The 21,095-nt window shown below is 37.7% G+C and overlaps 1 protein-coding gene across 1 annotated transcript in view; it reads left to right on the forward strand.

Annotated features, from left to right (window-relative positions):
- Window positions 1-21,095, forward strand: part of fab1 (1-phosphatidylinositol 3-phosphate 5-kinase fab1) — a 757,444-nt gene that overhangs the window by 562,366 nt on the left and 173,983 nt on the right. The window lies entirely within an intron of this gene.

Consider the following 21,095-nt stretch of genomic DNA (forward strand, 5'->3'; position numbering starts at 1 on the left):
AATCTTAGATATAGCAGAAAACAGAAACAAATTAATCAAATTACTGCAGCTACTAATTGAAGAAGGTAAAGAGTTTGGATTAGATATAAATGCAGAAATGACCAAATTTATGAAAATCGCAAAAGAAAACCGATCCGAGCCAGAAATATTAATAAGCAATATGAAAATTGAACATACAACAGAATACAAATATTTAGGCACCTACTTTACTGCAGATGCCTTCTGGAAAAATAAAAATCTGCTCATAAGTTCTGTGGGTATCGAGACAAAGAAAAGAATGATAAGAACATTAGTTTGGCCAGTTTTCACATATGGAAGACCTGGATATTCAAGAAGAGAGTAAGACAACAGATAATGGCCCTTGAAATGTGGTGCTGTATGAAAGCTCTGAAAATCTCATGGACAGAACATGTGGCAAATACAGATGTCCTACAGAGAATGAGAACACAGAGATCTTTATTACAGGAAATGATCCAGAGAAAGATGAGAAATGATGAGAAAGATCATGGGACATGTACTGAGAGATTCAGCAGAACAGAGGATACTAACAGTTCTAGAAGGAAAAATTATGCGAAAAGTATCAGGAGGCAATAAATGAAGGACGTGGCTTGAAAATATAAGATCATGGACAGGATCACATAAATTACCAAGGCAGGCCATACCTTTTACAACAGTGTGCTTCTTCCACCCTCCCCCCTTTCCTCCCGTAGAGTGTCATATTCGAGTCCACCCACTCCTAGAATTTATCTTTACCCACCACTCCTGCGATATTAATTGATCTGTAATTTGCTACTTCTGTCTTGGAACCACCTTTATGTAATCTTACTCTTTTTCTTCATTCTTTTTACATTCCCTTAGAATCTTGCCAGGGCTAAGACTCAGATTGAACAACTTCATCATAGGCACTGCCAGTTCTCTTGCACATCCATGTTGGACATGGGCCAATGATACCATCCAGTCCCATTGCAGTATTCACATTGATATATTTCAATATGCTGAGCTACCTCAATTCTGACATTAGTCTTTGCCATGTTAGTAACTATAAAATCTTCACCTCAATAATACACACTGCAAAGTGATTACTTATTGACTCGACTATTTCTTCTGAATCTGTCAACTTCCTGCCATTGACAGTGATTAAATTTATCCTTCCATAATCATTCTTCCTCTTACCACATGGTGACAAAACTCGTTGGATTTACTTTGTTAATTTTCTCTCATAATCTGATTTAGACTTGATTACTATACTAGTTACCCTTCTTGCTGCATTTTGTACTGGTCATGAGTATGCTGATCACCTTTTCTGTTTTTCAGCTCCTGCTTTATATTGCTGCTCATCACTTAACCTTTGCTTGGTTTATCTTCCCTACCTGGGTGTGCAAGTCCAATACTATTTCTCTTAAACAATCTCTGCCTACTTCCCATGCACTACTGACATTCTCTGGCATTCTTTCTTTCTAGATTCTTAAGCCATGGTCCTGCTCCCAGCTTCCTCTTAAGTCTTTCATAATTACTAACTTTATAGTTCCACATAACCCTTTCTTGACAGAGAATTGCACATATTTAGCAACTTCCAAGAACAAAACTGCATTATCACTTTCCCCATTCGGAGGCAGAGTATCTACTTTGATTACTGATACATCTTCTGATGCGATTCCTACATCCAGCACTCAAATCCCTCATCCCCTCCACAACATGTTATTTCAGGTAATTATTCCCTTAATAACTGTATATCTTTCATTTCCATCTTGCCATCTTGCTTTTTCCTCCCTCCAATCTATATTCCAATTTGAAATTCTGCAATTATCATCAATAACACCCCTCCTATCTTATTCTCCCTGATAATACAATACCCTTACATTCAGTCCCTGTAATTATATCATTTTTGTCAGCACTGTTGTTGCTAATTTTTGGCAAAGTCGAGCTGGCTGATGCAAAAAAACTCCTCTCCTTTATTTCTGATACTTTCTGTCATTTATGTACATGCATTCCTACATCCCCTTGGACCCACAACATGTCATTACCAACCTCTGAAACTGCATTCAGCATTGTATAATCATTTCTGTATATACACTTATTTTTCTCAAGAATGGTTAAACTCACGCTTGACTGCATTTGTTCACAAGTGCTTCTAGTTTCCCTGATTTTGCTCTTCCAACCTCTCCCTGAACAAATCTCTCCTAACATCTAACTCCAAACCATTCAAATATACAAGTCATATATACAAGCATATACAAGTCCTCTTGTCCATCAAATTCACTCCATACATCTATAAGCTTCATACCCTCCTGCACAATCTTCTCATTGACTCATTAGCATTCGAAGAATAAATAAGTTAGGAGTGAAATGGATCTGCAGCCTTATTAAGCAATAGATCCACAAGAAGAAAATGATGTGGAAAGGATATTGTGAGAATAAGAGTGAGAGGAGTTATGAAATATATAAAGCTCAGGCCAGAAAAGTAACGAGTGTTGTGAGAAAAGAAATTGGCCATGCAAGCTAAAGGATTTTATCGTTATGCCGCAAACAAAAGAAAGAATGAATGTGGAAGAATAACTTTATTGAATGCAGATGGTACATGAGTGTCAAAAGCTAAGGATATTGTTCAGTTAATCAGTGCTCACTTTGCTAAGATATATCAACCAAGTGTATGTATAGCATGATGCACAGTGCTAATGCTAAGTTGGATGAAGAGTTAGAGGTTCATGAAAATGACTTTGAAGAGCTCTTGCATAACCTGGACAAGAATTTGTCAATAGGGATAGATGGCATATCAGCCCGTTTGCTAAAGGAATGTTCAGCTGGATTGGCTAGGCCTTTCGCACATTTGTATAACTTGAGTCTCAGGTCAGGAATGATACCACAGGAATGGAAGGAATGTATGATAGTTCCATTGCACAAAGGTGGTGCAAAAACTGATGTGTCTAACTACTGACCTATTAGTATTTCTGGTGTGGTAGTGAAGATTATTATTATTATTATTATTATTATTATTATTATTATTAAACAAGACCTCATAGAGTCAAAGACTCATCTAGGAGGTCCTTTTATCTCACACACATTTCATCATACCGGGTCTTAAACACATTCAAACTCCTTGCAGACACCACACTCTCAGGCAAGGCATTCCAATCATTCACAACTCTGCACGAAAAAAACCTGCCTCTCACTCCCCTACTCACACCCTCTTTATACAGTTTCCAGGGATGACCTCTAGTTCTCCCCTGATCTCCCACTATTCTCTGTACAACTTCTCCACTCATTGATCCTATAACAACCCCTTGCCAACTTGTAGGTCTCTATCATATCTTCCCTCTTCCTTCTCTCCACTAGACTCTGCAAATTACATCTTTTCAATCTTTCCTCATACTCGACATTCCAGAGGTCAGAAACTACCTTAGTCAGTCGCCTTTGGACCCTTTCCAACATCTCTTCATCCTTCTGAAAACCAGGTGACCAAATCTGGGCACAATAGTCCATGTGTGGCCTAATCAAAGCCTTATACAATGGAACAAGAATCTCCCTACTTCTACATGTCAGTGTCCTCCTCATCATTCCCAGAAGTCTTTGTGTTGTCTTCACAATTTTGGCGATGTGTCCCCTAAATTTTAGATCCTTATCCACTATCACTCCCAGATCTCTTATTTCCTCTACTTCCAACAATATATTCTCACCAAGCATAAATTCTGCATCCCATCTTTGTTTTCCAAATTTTAAAACCTTACATTTTGCAACATTGAACTCACATCCCCATTTGCTTGCCCAATCACTCAATTTATTCAAGTCTTCTTGCAAGGCCACAACATCTTCACTACTCTTTATGGTTCGTCCCAACTTTGCATCATCTGCAAACAACTGAATACCTCCATCCAAATCTTTGCCAATATCATTAATATACAAGTTAAATAGTAATGGCCCTAAAACAGATCCCTGAGGCACTCCACTAGTGACTTTCCTTTTCCTGGATATTGCACCCCCATACACAACTTGTTGATACCTATCAGATAGCCAGTCTCCAATCCAATGCACTAATCTAATATCCAACCCCATTTGCTCTAGTTTGACTGTCAACTTATCATGAGGTACTCTATCAAACGTTTTTGCGAAATCCAAGTATATTACTGTGTATCCTTCTCCTCTGTCCAAGGAAGCAGTCACTTTATTGTAATAAGTAAGTAGATTACTAAAACACGACCTCCCTTTAGCAAATCCATGCTGTCCATCAAAGATTATACCATTGTTGTCAACCCAACTCTGGATCCTAGGTCTCACAAGCTTCTCCAACAACTTAACCACAACACCTGACACAGAGATAGGCCTATAGTTTGATGCTTGAGTTCGATCACTTCCTTTATGAAGTGGCACAATCTTGCCCTCCTTCCACTCTTTAGGGACTTGACCGAGTGCAAGACTCGTATTAAAAAAATATGTCAAAGCAGGTGTCAAATCTTTGGCACATTCCTTCAGAATACGTGGTGATATATTATCAAGTCTCACAGCCTTATTTACATCTAGTTTACTCAACTCCCCAAACATCTCTTGCTCACTTACAGTCAGTCTCTCCTCCCCATCATCAACTGCTCTTAATCTCTCCATGAAGCCACATTCACAAGATTGAAAGATCTTTATGAACTGCTCATTAAGTATCTCCACCACACATTCTGCAACAGCTGTCTTTATACCATTTCCTCCAATCATTGTCATCCTTCCATAATCATTCTTTCTTTTGCTGGCTACATATCGAAAGAACTCCCTAGGATTCTTTTTAGCTTCATTAGCTAACTACCTCTCTTTAGCTACTCTCACCAACCAAGTCACCCTCCTTGCCTGGTCTTTGTAGACCTCATAAAATTGGTTACTTCCACTTCTCTTATGCTGCCTCCACAATGCCCTTTTTCTCTGTATTGCATGCTTAATCTCTTTATTCATCCATCTCACACCTACCTTATTTAACCTTCTCACCCGTGGTATACATTTACACATTGCATCCACTAAATATTTTTTGAAAATCCCCCAAGCTGCATTGATCTCTTTTCCAGCTAACTCCTCATTCCATGCTACACCTGCAAGCTGTCTCCTGAGCTCTTCATAATCACCCCCCCCCTTGTAGTTCCACATATACCCTTTTTTCACATGGGTCCTTGCACTGCTGGCAACCACCCAAGTAATCACCTCATGGTCATTTTCACCAATTGGTGGATGATTTGATACCTCATTTAATAATTACATCCTCTGATGAGATGACCAAATCCAAGACCCTTAATCCTCTTATGCCCTCTGTTACATACTGTCTGAGGTAGTTATCCCTCAAAAACTCAAGAAACTCATTTTCTTTACTTCCAGTTGCTATCTCTTCATTCCAGTCTATATTGCCATAATTAAAATCACCCATAATGATCACCCTTTTCTTATTTGCTTGGCTTATTTGACTATACATTTCACTATCACCACCATCCACATTACCAGATCTATAACAACATCCCACCAAGTATTTGATTCTATTCACCTCTATCTCACACTATACTGCCTCAAAACCACTGGCCCCATTTCCCTCTTGCATCTCTACCTTGTATGGACATAACTCTTTCTCTATCATCAATAGCACTCCCCTCCCTTTTTACCCCTTCTATCCTCACAAAACACATCATACCTTTCCATCTCTATTCCTGTCAGGATGTCATCCTCATCTAACCATGTCTTACTTATTCCGACAATCTCTGGGTGCACAGTCGCAATTAGTGCAACCATTTCATCTGCCTTGTTTCTTATACTTCTAGCATTGGTATACAAACACAACAACTCATTTCTGGATCTACAGCTAGTTCCACTGATACCACTCACTCAATGTGATCTCTCCATGCTGGACTGGGGCCATTTCCCTTTCTGCTTCTTCATTTTAGAACCCTTTGCAATTCCATCTGTTTCCTTTTGATCCCTGATCATCCCTTTTACTTTCCTGCCTACACATGCTCTCACCTCCTCTTGGAGCATCCACCTTTCTCACGCTGTGTATCACTGTCCACCCTGAGCCTCCCCGTTTCCATGCCCCTCTTGCACATCCATTCTCTCATTTTCTATACTCATACCACTCACTTCCCCATTCATTTCCAATCCTTCAGTCTCTCCTGTCTTACTCTCCTGCTCTTCCACATCACTCCCCTCTCGATCTGATTCATTCTCTCTATTCACTTCTCCACTTTCCAGCAGCAGTCTCTCCAAGCGACTCACACCATAACCACTCAAATGCAGTCCATCTCTCCCATACAGCTCACTTTGTCCCTCAAACTCATTCCACACATTAGCAAACTGTACTCCCATCTCCTCACACAATTCAGCCAGAATATCATTCATAATCCTTGCTCTCCGCCTCATTTCACCACAATCATACCTAGGTAACACACTGACCACCCTTCCTGTCACACTGTTCTCCTTTATCCTTCCAAGCAGTCTCCTGACATTCATTTTGACATGCTCTTTGTTCTCTCTCAAATCATTTGTACCAATTAATACAATAAACTCTTTTGCTCATTCCCACCTCATATTCAATGCCTCAATCACTCTACTTATTTTACCGCCTGGAAAACATACCTTGTGCATTTTATCCTCTAGCACACCTTTAATAATGGAGTCGCCATACAACTCCACTCGCTCATATTTTGTTAACTCTTTCATGCCATTATGATTTATTTTAATAGTTTTGACCTGAATTTTCTTAATTTCATTCTGCATCCATTTCATTTCTTGCTTCATCCAATCCAATTCACCTTCCGAACCTCGCGACACATTCACTCTCTCATTAAATCTTTCTAACTTTCTAACTCTCGACCCCCTCTTCTCACTTTCCCTCTCATTCATCCTTCTTTGTTTCTGTACTTTTGGTCCAACATACGTCCAACTTTCACTATCATTCTTCTCACTTTCACTCTCACATATCTTTCTTTGTTTCCGTACTTTCAGACTAACATGCGTCCAACTTTCGCTATCATTCTTCTTACTTTTACTGTCATTCATCTTTCTTTGGTTCACTATTTTCGTTCCAACATGCGTCCAACTTTCGCCATCAGTCATTCTTTTTTCGCTATCATTCATTCCTTCGATTTTTTTTACTCGCAATTTCTGCATCACGCCATTTCTACTTTCATTCGTTCTCTAAATTTCGTTTCTTTCCGCCTCACTTTCGTCCCTTTTAACATCCGTTACGGTTGTCAAATCGCTCTTTATCTTTTTTCCTGATTTTTTAACATTTTTTTGCCTATCTTCCCCACCATCCTTCTCTTTCAAACGTTCACTCACGACACAATCGGTACTAGCACTTTCTGTCATCAACTTCATATTCACATTCATCAATTCCTCGTTCAGGTCACATTTCGCACACACCCTTCTTCCATCCGCACTAAACATCCACAAATCATTTATGTAATCAAAGGAATACATATAACAGACCTCACACTTAACGAACCAACTGAAATCCAAATTAAAATCATGGAATGACAATGCCGCCGCCATTTTTTTTTTTTTTTTCTCTGCAGGTTACTAGGTCTAATATTAACGTTTTCGTATTTAGTTTAAGCAAGGAAAAAAACTCCACACTAATAATATCGGTAGCGTACAACGTTTACAGCCGCTCTTACATAAACAATTACGCATATATACTTAATTATTCCTAGTAAAACTTATCTGAATCAGGAGCTCTTCAAAACACATCCGTAGCGCTTGACCCACAGATTTTAGAGAAGTTGGTAAGAACTCGCATACAGAAATGGGTAGACAAGCATTCTATACTCTTCAGAGAACAGCATGGGTTTAATAAAGGAAGGTCATGTTTTAGCAATTTGCTCATATTTTATTACAATATTACGGCCAAGTTGGATAAAGGGAATGGATACACTATGATAATGTTGGATTTTTCTAAGGCATTTGATAGGATACCACACGATAGGCTGTTGCGTAAACTGGAGAATATTGGATTGGAATATAATGCTACTGATATTCAGCAATTACAAAATGATTTGAATAGACTGGAAATCTGGGCAAACGAAAATGACTGTCAGTTTAATGTTAGTAAGTGTAAAGTTATGCACTTTGGCATGATTAGAGTTCCAGCGGCATATTATATTAGCAGGGTTATGCTACAAGAAAGTGAAGAGGCAAGGGATCTTGGCATATTGGTGGATAAGAATTTAAAGTTCAAAGGTCACACAGCAAAAGTTGCAAATACCACTCAGAGGATAATTGCTATGTTGAAGGGAACCTTGACATGTAAGGATAAGGAAGTAATTTTTTGCCTCTTTATAAGGCTTTGATAAGACCAGATAAGACCACACCTGGATTACTGTGTGCAGATTTGACTCCCAGGTTCCAAGGGGATAAAGAAGCTGTGGAAAGGGTGCAATGAAGAGTTACAAAGATTATATCCGGATTATGGTATTTAGATTATGAGGACAGATTGCGAGTATGTGGATTGCAGACTCTGGTTAATAGGAGAAAGAGGGGTGATACGATAGAGGTCTATAGACTTTTGAATGGGTGTTATAGCATTTCAAATGATGAAATTTTTCGTTATATGGAAGGCGTGGAGAGAAACGGGGCATCCATTAAAGTTAAGGTTGTTCTCAGTCAAGGAAGTGGTAAGAGCTAGGTTTTTCTCCCAGAGAGCAGTCAGTGAGTGGAATAATTTGCCCTTAGGAGTAGTGAGTGCATCTAGTGTAAATGAATTAAGGGAAGGTATGATAGCTGGATTGGCTCTTTGCTTTATGCAGATAATGGTCTATTTTCTTAGATAAATCAGCTATAAAACAGGATTCTTTAAATATTGAATAACTTCAATTTGGTTAATTAACATTAGTTAAATGTTTAATAAATTTATTATGAAAATCAGCAATGAAAATACAAAAACTGAAAATAGGCAGAAACTTGGAAAACATTGATTGTATTTTCAATGAACTTATAAAACAAGTAAAAAGCATGTCAACTATTTAGGCACAATTTGTAGTGAAGTGAAGGTGACAATTTAAATATGAAAATAGATAATAGAATACAGACCGATACGGTGGGAAGGCAGCTGAATAATCTTATATGAAACAAGAACAGGAATAAATCAAAATACTCACAAGAGTGAAACTTATTTTTAAGTATACTCACCCTATTAGTTGGACAAGACAGTTTTCAAACCACTATTAACATAAGTATTTCAATGTTCAGTTAGAAGTTGATCACAAACTAGAGACTAGCAGGTATGAGTATTTTAAAATTAGGGGAATTCAGTCGAAGTAAGAAATATATTAACGAGTATGGAAGTGATTATAGGATCTTTATAAAATGATTCATTTCATAATAACATTCTTCTCTATTAATTATTACTGAAGCAATTTTTCTTCGGTTTTCTAATTTTGCTATTAAAAGTCTCAGAAACACATAAGAAGGGAGATTATTCCAAAAGAAAGCAATACATAGAATCATTTTTTTATATGAATTACACTCACAAAAAGCAAAGGTGGTAAGCCTGTAAGACATTATTATATTACTGAGAGTATTAGAGTGCAAAAACAGAGGGTGAAAGAATTAATAATTGTGGCGGGTACGAATGAATTGAAAGGTGATAAATTTTTTATGAGAGAGGACTTGAAAGTATTGTTAAAGATAGCGAAAGAAAAGAGTGACAGAGTTAGAATGGTTAGTCTGTTGCTGCGGTATGACAGAGAGGAGTTTAGAAGGAGAGCCATAATCGCAAATGACATTATGCACAGGTTATGCAGATTGTGTGGTGTGGAATTCGTGGATGTGTGGAATGAGTTTGAAGGGCGAAAGGACTTATACAAGATGGATGGCCTGCATTTAAATGTACTTGTGTGCAGAGACTGGAAAGAGGTTGCTGAATGAAGTGAAAATGGATGTGCAAAACCAGGGAAACTAGAACTAACAAGGAGGGGGGGGGGAATGGATATGCAGTGAGACAGATGAGTGTAAGAATGTATATAATGTACCCGAGCCAGCACTAAGGACAAAAAATGGGAATGGCTCATTTAGAATAACGCATTAATATGGGGGTGGGACTAAGGGATCACTGCATTTCATGTATACTAATGCCAGGAGTATTAGGAACAAGAAGGAAGAATTTTTGGCCTTGATTGGCTCTTCCTGGCCACAGGTTATTGGCATTAGTAAAACATGGCTGACGGAAGATGATATAGTTAGTGGAATAGAATGTGTAGGTTATAGTGTGTTTAGGAGGGACAGAGAGAATAAAATGGGGGGAAGGGTATTATTGATGATAGCTGATGAACTGCAGCCAAGGAGAATTGAAGTTGTATCGCAGGATAGTGAAAGGAGCTCATTTGAGGCTATTTGGTGTGAGATTGAGACTGGCAGAATAAAATATACAGTTGTGTGCTGCTATAGACCAGGTGATGGAATAGATGGTGGAGATAGTATGCATAGGGAAATTGATAAAATGAATGGAAGGAGGGTAATTATTATGGGGGATTTCAACTATGGTAACATTGATCGGAAGGAGGAGAGGACACATGTGAGGAAGCAAAAGGATTTTATTCAATTATTAAGGGATAACTATCTGAGACAGCATGTAATTGAAAATACTAGAGGTGTGAGAGTGCTTGACCTGGTAATAGCATCTGAGAATTTGACTGTAATGAATATGACCATGTTGCCACCTATTGGTGAGAGTGATCATAAGGTCTTGACCTGGGAGGTGGCTAAAGGTGTGGAATTTTCGATTAAGACAGGGTATATGTGGAATTACCGTGATGGCAAGTATGATAAGCTAAGGAGATTGCTTGGATCGGTGCCATGGCATGTACAACTGCAAGGGCTGGATGTCGATAGATCATGGGAAGTGGTCAAGGAGCATTTACAAGAGGTTATGGCTGATTGTATACCTAGGGTCTACAATCAGCCATAGTAATATGGCTAGTAAAACAAGTAGGGGTTAAATGGATGAATAACACCATTAAGCTTGAGCTGCAAAAACAGAAACAACTGTGGAGGGAATTTAAAGAAAGGGATTACCTGCAGGCACACGAACGGTATAAAGTGCATGCCAGAAAGGTAACGAGTGTGGTAAAAAAAGCAAAAGTGGATTATGAAAGGAAACTAGCTATGCAAGCAAAAGAGAATCCCAAACATTTCTTTCAATATGCTGCAAGCAAGAAAAAAACTATACATGGCAAAATGATTTTAAGGAATGACAATGGTAAGGAGGTCACTGAATCAGTCGATATAGTGGAGTTACTGAGCATACCCACTTTGCAAAAGCATATCATCCAGGTGGTGACATTGAAAAAATGAAGGAACCATTAGTTTATATGGGAATAGTGATGAATGAAGTGGAGGTGACTAGTCTATTACAGAACCTTAATGTGAACACATCTGTGGGATTGGATGGTATACCGGCACGGGTCTTGCGTGAAGCGGCTAAGGAATTATCAGTGCCCTTGACCATGTTGTTTAATCTGAGTCTCAGGTCTGGTTTAGTCCCGAAGGTGTGGAAAGAAGGAAAAATAGTTTCACTGCATAAAGGAGAATCAAAGACTAGGTTGCAAATTACTGACCGATCAGCATATCAGGAGTCGTTGTCAAGGTCTTGGAGAAAGTAGTCAAGGGAAAAATACAGGAATGGATTGATGAAAATGAGATACTGTACAGGGGACAGCATGGCTTTGTGAAGGGTAGATCATACTTCAGTAACTTGCTCAAGTTTTATAACAAGGTGACGGCTGAACTGGATAAGGGAAATGGGTTTACAGTGATACTGCTGGACCTGGCAAAGGCGTTTGACAGGATACCACATGGAATACTAATCCTTAAACTACAACATATGGGAATGGATATAGGGTTGGTGAGATGGATATATGGTTGGTTGATGGAGAGATATCAAAGAGTAGTTTATTCAGGAGTAGAGTCCAAAAGATGGCCTGTGACTAGTGGTGTGCCGCAGAATTCTGTTCTTGGACCACTGCTGTTTAATCTGTTCATAAACGATATAGGGAAGGATCTAAGTGGAACAATTCATTTGTTCGCTGATGATGCAAAGTTGGGTAGGGCAGTAGTGAATGCAGAAGATGTCAAAGTCTTGCAGGATGACTTAGATAGATTGGAGTTCTGGGCTAAGGAGAATCGATGTCAATTTAATGTGACAAAATGTAAGGTTATGCATTTTGGGGTGAAAAGATTAGCAGCAGTATTCCACATTGGTGGAACTGTACTCCAAGAGATTGATGAGGCCAGGGACTTGGGAGTGTTGGTGGATAGGGAGATGAAGTTTAGGGGGCACATTGCAAAAGTAGCTAAAACAGCTCATCAACTCACTTGGTTGTTGAAAAATACCTTGACGAGCAGAGACAAGCAAGTTATTGTACCTCTGTACCAAGCCTTGATAGGACTGCATCTCGACTACTGTGCCCAGATTTGGTCACCTTGGTTCCTTCTTGATGGGGAGGAGGTGGAGAGGATCCAGAGGCAAGTGACTAAGATGATAACAGGTCTATGGAATGAACCATATGAGAACAGGTTGAAGATTTGTGGGTTGCAGAAACTAGTTGATAGGTGGAAAAGGGGAGATATGATTGAGACATTCAAATTGCTTAAGGGATTCTATAGGATTAATTCAGAGGATATTTTTGAGATCAGGACTGGTGGTGGGAGAACTAGGGGACACCTATGGAAGCTGGGCAAGAGTGTGGTTAGCAGGGGTGTTAGAGCTGGGTTCTTTACTTTTAGAGTGGTAAATGAGTGGAATAAGCTGCCAGAGTCTGTTGTGGGTGCTATGACGGTGAACGAGTTCAAGGCAAGGTATGATAGATACTGTGAGAATGTAATCGCATAGTTGTGTGGACATGATGTTTAGGGCTTCCCTTGATGAGTCTAAGGACTCCTGGAGTCGCCCGAAATAATAATAATGATAATAATAATAATAATTATTATTATTACCATGGTTGACTAAGGATTTAATAACTTAGAAACTCTGCTTTAGAAACCAAACGTATTTTTTTCAAGCTGCTTCAAGCCTCTAATAAGCTAGGTAGATGTCTCACACAATAAAAAATAATCTAAAACCTTAAATGAAGAAGAAAATTTTGTTTTGCGAATTTAGAGTTGAACTATGAAGGAATGTTTTATAGCTGCTGAAAACTTTAAGAGATTTGTAGGAGAGTGGTAGAGATAACCAGTTTCAATTCTAATGAACAACTGTGGAAATATTTGTAGAAAATGTATCAGATACTGAATATTTGAGAGAAATAGAACATGAAATGGATTCATGAAAGTTGTCATTACTCAACTGAATTGCTATGTTATAGAAGAGAACAATTACATTGACTAATGACACTAAGTACAAGCTCAGTCAAGTATTTTTAGGGTACACATAGGGTCACCATCCTCTAAAAAGAGTATTCAATTATTGGATTGATAACCTTAGTGGGTGCTGATGGTATTGAGGTGACAAAATCAGATGTAATAGTCGAGTTACTGAGTGATCACTTCTCAAAAGTCTATCACCCAAGTGAGGATATCTCTATACCTATAGCAATACCTAATGTGAGAATTGAAGCTAAAGAATCAGAGGTATTAAATATATTGCGAAACTTAAATGCAAACACTGCGGTAGGCTTAGATGGAATATCAGCTCGGGTGTTGCGTGAATGTGCAAATGAATTGTCAACCCCTCTTACCTGGATATTTAATTTAAGTTTGAACTCTGGTATGGTCCCTAGGGAGTGGAAGTTAGGCAAAGTGGTTCCTTTGCATAAGGGTGGCTCTAAAACTGCAGTATTGAATTACAGACCAATCACCATCTCAGGAGTAGTGGTAAAAGTATTGGAAAAGTTGGTTAAAGACAAAATTCAAGAATGGGTGGATCAGGATATGATACTCTATAGAGGCCAACATGGTTTTGTTAAAGGTAGATCCTGCCTTAGCAATCTATTAACTATCCATAATAGAATAACATCAGAGTTGGACAAAGGAACTGGCTACACAGTGGTACTTCTGGATTTTGCTAAGGCTTTTGACAGGATACCCCATAGAACACTGTTATGCAAATTGGAGCAGATGGGAATGGATATTAAATTGGTGATATGGATAGGAGAATGGCTCAGGGAGAGATACCATAAGGTGGTGTATGGAGGAGCCGAGTCCAGAATGAGGCAGGTGACCAGTGGTGTGCCTCAGGGCTCTGTGCTTGGGCCAATGTTGTTTAATTTGTATATAAATGATATAGGAAACGGCTTAAAGGGAGATATTCAGTTGTTTGCTGATGATGCAAAGTTGTGTAGTGCAATAAAAAATCAAGCTGATGTTGAAAGTTTGCAGGAGGATTTAAATAAGCTGGTAAAATGGGCAAAAGAAAATGGATGTCAGTTCAATGTGGAAAAGTGGAAAATCTTGCATTTTGGGATTAAAAGATTACCAGCTGTGTACTACATAGATGGAAAGGTACTCCAAGAGATTGATGAGGCTAGGGACTTAGGGGTATTGGTAGATAAGGAGATGAAGTTCAGAGGACACATTGCTAAGGTGTCCAAGATTGCACATAGGATTACTTGGTTGTTGAGGAACACACTGACATCCAGAGATAAAGAGGTTATTATTCCCCTTTATAAAGCATTGATACTTCCACATTTGGATTACTGTGCTCAGGTCTGGTCACCTGGATTCCTTGGAGATGAGGAGGCTGTGGAGAGGGTTCAGAGAAGAGTGACCAAGTTGGTGAGTGATATAAAAAATGCTCCCTACATTGATAGATTGAGAGCTTGTGGATTGCAGAGATTGGTTGATAGGCGAAGAAGAGGGGATATGATAGAAACATTCAAATTACTAAAAGGTTTTTATAGGATTGATGCAGGGGAAATGTTTCAGCTGTGTGATAGTGATGGAAGAACAAGAGGTCATCTCTGGAAATTAAAGAAGAGTGTGGTTAACAAAGGTGTCAGAACAAGGTTTTTTGCCTGGAGGGTGGTGAATGAGTGGAATTCATTGCCTGACTTTGTTGTGAGCTCTTCATCTGTAAATGAATTCAAGAAGAGATATGACAGATATTGTTTTGCTAGCTTGGGTCTCCCGCGATGAGTCTACTGACTCCATGGAGATACCCGTAATAATAATAATAATAATAATAATAATAATATATGATTTGTGTAAAGTGGAAAATAAAGTAATTCCTTGAGTGAAAGAAAAAAAAAATTTTTTTTGGATACTGAGGTGATAATGATATTTGTGTGTGTGTTTATGCCAGCATTAGAATTATTCAAGGTTAGAGTTACTCCAAGAAGAGGAAATTTCATCTTCTCCAGAGTTTTGGGTGTTATCAAAAGTATGACTGAAAAATAAAAATAAATAAAAAATCAAGTGTGTGAGCAAGTGAGTGAAAGTAAGAAGTGAGTTTTACTAGAATTGAAATTAACAGTTATCTGAATCCCATTGAAGAATGGTTTCAAAAGATGGATTTATGGTTGTAGCAGTTGGTATTCTGCAAGCTTTGCTGATTTGGCATTGCAGGGCTTGTCAGCTGGAGAGCATTGTTGAAGTAAGAGTATAGATGAAAGTATTTTTACTTTAGAAAAATTGAAGTGAGAGAAAGATAATAATTATTAGTAAAGACATCATCCATCTTAGGAATGTATTAAATATGGGTAAATTTTCAAGCTGTAGTAGAACAGGAGAGAATAAAAAGCTGCCATAGAACAGAAATTAACCACCTCCATCATGAAGTATTTCCAAAGAGCTGTCTCCAATTGTTTAAGAAAAATATCAAGATATTGTTCTGCTCCTGACCCCAGCACATACACAGCACTTATTTGCTATAGGCTGTTCTGCTCTTATGTGTTGGAAGTAATATTTAAATAAAAAAAAATAAGAATAATAATAATAATAAAAAACTGAGCACAAACTTTAAGGAGTATTGGCAAAGTGCTATTAGGACAAAGGCTGTTTTGTATCTACATTTTTCTCATATTGATATTCAGATATTTTTCCAGTTTGGATTCTAGAACAAATTCCATGAATGGAAAAATTTTTACACTCATAGGTGTGAAAGTGATGATCCTCAATAGAGCTGATAAGGTCTGCCAGTCCAGCCTTTTCATGTTTGGAATGTAGTGTGATGATTGTATTGTTTGGGAACTTTTTTTAATCTTTTCAAGTGCCCTGGGCATTTAGGATGGAAATGAAATTGCATCTACAGCATATAGCTTCATCTGCAACTACAGCCCAAATGCATCATCATGAACTTATCCTCATTTCAGTTAAAAGAGAAAGCTACTGCCAATAATTCAAATCTATGATGTCACCCTTGTTCTCATTACTATGTTAGGTTTTATTGTCAATACTGAATGAGTTACTTTTGTTACTGTTGATATTGTCAATCATCAATTCCTGGTATGTATGTATGTATATATATATATATATATATATATATATAAAGCTGATGATTGACAATTTGATAGAATTGATTATTGGCAATAATATCAACAGTAACAAAAGCAACTCATTCAGTAATGACAATAAAATTTAACACAGTAATGTGAACTAGAGTGAAATCATCATAGATTTGATTTATTGGCAATGACTTTTTCTTTTACTTAAAATGAGAATAAGGCACTAATGTTATTTGTTGGATTTGCTAATATTATCATATTTTATATTTTAGCCTTCAATGAAACTACAAATTGCATCAAAACACCTAGTTGTTGAACTTCCTCTGCACATTTTTGTTGTTGTTGTTATTGTTTTTTTGCTGTCCTAGCATCAAATAGCTGTTTTGATAGCAAGTATTTGATGCTAAGACCATCCTCTCCTATTCTGCATAAATGACTTTACCATATAATTTCAGATTGCTGATTAGCTCTGCACACATTCTTGAATGCTAAAATTGTTGGTTTTCTTTCTAATATCTTCATTTTAAAGATGATTCTGCCATCAATGCCATTTGTTCACTTCTTTAATTTCCTGAGAATTAATGGATGTCCAGTCTAGTCTAGTATTTGATCATACAGTTTGGTTTGCTAAGTCCCAAATTGCTAGCTTGTCCTCATTTGTTCGGTACCCAGATCCTATCCTCTCTCGTAGTCCTTAATGGACCGTTGGGTCACTCATGGCTGAGTCATGAATGTCTAATGGGTGGTGAATTAAGACAGATGGTGCCCATTTCCTCTTCTGTCTTTGTCTATATGTCCTATGGCTGTATCCTGTATGTTCAATGGTCTGGTTTGCCTGTTTGCGGGATGAAAACCTCCAGGATAAACTGGGGGGAAAACCCTGCTGTCCACGCCCAAGACTTCTAGCCTCTCCTGGCATAAACACATCACAGCAATTGCTTCCTCAGTATCTAAAAAACTAGGCATTCTCTTTGCTCAAGACTATTTTTTACCCATCCAGCTACTAACTTTATATAAATCTATCCATTCTTAGAATATTACTCACATGCTTGGGGTAGTGCGCCTAGGCCCTCCCTAAAAATTCTTAGTGTCATCCAGAGGACAGTGACTCAGCTCATACATGATCTCTCTCTTACAGATGCAGTATTTCAACATTGTGTCTATTCTACAGGATGCAGTATTTCAACATTGTGTCTATTCTACAGGATGCAGTATTTCAACATTGTGTCTATTCTACAGGATGCAGTATTTCAACATTGTGTCTATTCTACAGGATGCAGTATTTCAACATTGTGTCTATTGTACAGGAACTTCTATGGTCACTCTTCTGAACTGGTAACCATTATTCCTCCACTTTCTGTTGGGCCTGTTGAAACAAGAGTAGCAGCTGACCAGCTTCCCTTTTTCAGTGCAACTGCAAACACACCAAATTTGCATCTCTTCTTATTTTATTCTATCTACTTCTCTGGAACAGTCTCCTCATAAAGTATTCCCAGACAACTACAACCTGCAGTTCTTCTAGAAAAATGGCAGTATGCTTCTTTATTAATCCTCTCCTGCATCCTACACATGGCACTGATGTGCTTATAGATTATTTGATCTGTCTGTTTTGTATTGGAACATTATAACAAAAAATGTTGGTAACATTTTTAATAACCTTAACAGTCAATCCCCCCCCCCCCCTCACACACACACGTTTTGCTGCATTGGATCAATCTGCCCTTCGTACACACTCTTGAACTTCTGAACAAGTTTATTAGGGTCAATCAACATGCCTCAACCCCCTTCCCCAGTTTATTATTATTATTAATACCCAAGATCCCATGGAGTCAAAGACTAATCTGGGAGGTCCTTTTATCATAACTTTTACCGTGCTTTAAACACACTCAAATTCTCTGCAGGCACCACACTCTTAGGCAAGGCATTCACAACTCTGCATTAAAAAAACCTGCTTCTCACTGTCCTACTCACATCTTCTTTATACAGTTTCCAGGGAAGACCTCTGGTATTTTCCTCCCACTATTTTCTGCAGAACCTCTCCAGCATTGATCCTATAATAACCCCTGACTAAGTTGTAGGTCTCTATCAGATCTCCCCCTCTTCCTCCTGTCCACCAGACTCTGCAAATTGCATCTAACAAACAATTGTTTCAAAACTAACAAATACCTTAGTCAGTCACCTCTGGACACTTTCCAACATCTCTTTGTCTTTCTGAAAACCAGGTAACCAAATCATGTGTGGCCTAATCAAAGCCTTATACAACAAAACAAGAATCTCCCTACTTCTACAAGCCAGTGTCCTCGGCATCATTCCCAGAAGCCTTTGTGTTGTCTTCTCACAAATTTTGGATATGTGTCCCCTAAATTTCAGATCCTTATCTACTATCACCTCCAGATCTTTTATTTCCTCCACCTCTGACAATATATCCTCACCAAGCATAAATTCTGCATCCCATCTTTATTTTCGAAATTTTAAAACTTTACATTTTGCAACATTGAACTCGCATTCCCATGCCCAATCACTCAATTTATTCAAGTCTTTTTGTAAGGCCACATTTTCTCTACTCTTCATGGTTCATCCCAACTTTGCATCATTCTGTAAACAACTGAATATCTCCATCCAAATCTTCACCAATATCATTAATATACAAGTTAAACAGTAATAGCCCTAAAACAGACCCCTGAGGCACACCACTAGTGACTTTCCTTTTCCTGGATATCGCTCCCCCATACACAACTTGTTGATACCTATCAGATAGCTAGTCTCCCATCCAATGCACTAATCTAATATCCAACCCCATCCACTCTAGTTTGACTATCAACTTATCATGCAGTAATCTATCAAAAGCCTTGGTGAAATCTAAGTATATTACTGTGTATCCTTCTGCTCTGTCCAAGGAAGCAGTCACCTTATTGTAATAAGTAAGTAGATTACTTATTAAAACATGACCTCCCTTTTGCAAATCCATGCTGTCCATCAAAGACAATACTATTGTTGTCAACCCAATTCTGGATCCTAGTTCTCACAAACTTCTCCAACAACTTAACCACAATAATTAATGCTTGAGTTCTATCACCTTCTTTATGAAGTGGCACAATCTTGCCCTCCTTCCACTCCTTAGGAACTTGACCCAGTGCAAGACTCATATTAAAAAAATATGTCAAGGCTGGCATCAACTCCCTGGCACATATTATCTATTTCATAATTATTAGCTATATATATTATATGTGTATTATTATTATTATTACGCGACACCTCCAGGGAGTCCAATGACTGATCGAGGGAGGGGCACCTGCTCTACAACTCTGTCTCCACCACTCAATCCACTAACTGGCCGCAACTACACCAACTCCATCTACCACCGACCACTACCACTAGTATTTCCACAGACAATCACAAACATCCATGCCCACGGTAGGATTCGAACCCGCATCCTTTTGGCTGGAGAGTGGATACTCTTATTGATATATTATTATATTATATTTTATTGATTTTATTATATTTGTATTTAATTTTATTTTATTTCTGTTTTTTAGTTAGTTAATTTAATTACCTATCTGTTTTCTCTTTGATTTGGTAAATAGTTAATTTGGCTTTATTCATATCCTATAAATGGTCATATGATTTCTATACAAAATACTAACATGAAGATATTCAATGTATAAACTTGCATACAGTACAACTCTTTTAAGTGCTTAATGGTCATATGTTTTTAATTTTCATGTTGTAACAACTTAATAGATCACAACCTAACTTAAAGTAAACAAGTTCATATCCTAGTGACTGACATCACCACTTTCAGCACTTCAGATATAAATTATACTGTAGTAGGTAGATGTACACATAGAATAGTTCTCAAAGAATTAAGTTCTAACTATGCCTTGCTCAAAGAAGTGCTGTGTTTTTTATACATATCTCACCCACAAAAGGGTATAAATCTATAGTACATTAGTACAGTGATGGGACAAAGGATTTAAACTAGCTAATCCAAAAACCCTGTTCTAGTTACATTACAAACATGCAAGTTTCTTCAAGCCACCTGAGGTTACCAGTATCAGTGCATATATATATATTTTTAGACATTGATGAAAATTGTTCTTTGTTTGCTTCGGAAATCCAATAGTATATCAGTTTATGATGTTACATTTCCATTAAAATATTTCTGATGTGAAATTACGTTATCTTGGTAATATACTGCAAGAAAAAATCTCACTTAATACTAAAGGAATTTTAGTTGTCCTCTTTGCAATCATTTATTTCCAGAGCATATAAAATCCATAATATGAAAAAGCATTTGATTCAGTTAAAACATCTGCACCACTAAAAGCACTTGAAACCCAGGGAACTCAGAAACCATATATTGAAACACTAAAACATATTTATAATAATGCAACTTCTGTAATTAAATTATATAAAAACAGTGAAAAGTTCTCGATACAAAAAAAGGCATCGTGACACCATATCTCCCAAATTATTTACAGCTGCACTAGAGGAAGTCTTTAGAAGCCTTGATTGGGAAACAAAATGAATAAACATAAATGGAGAAATGCTGCATCATCTGAAATTTGCAGGTGATATTGTCCTAATAGCAGATAATCTTGAAGATCTGGAAGAAAGGCCAAATCAGCTAAATGAAGCCTCCAGAGTAATTGGATTAAAAATAAATAGAGAAAAAACAAAAATAATGATGAATAAATATATTAAACA

Source organism: Typopeltis vanoorti, chromosome 12, assembly GCF_054136105.1.
Source record: "Typopeltis vanoorti isolate ZY-2024b chromosome 12, IOZ_Tvanoo_1.0, whole genome shotgun sequence".
In the NCBI taxonomy this organism is placed as follows: Eukaryota; Metazoa; Arthropoda; class Arachnida; order Uropygi; family Thelyphonidae; genus Typopeltis; species Typopeltis vanoorti.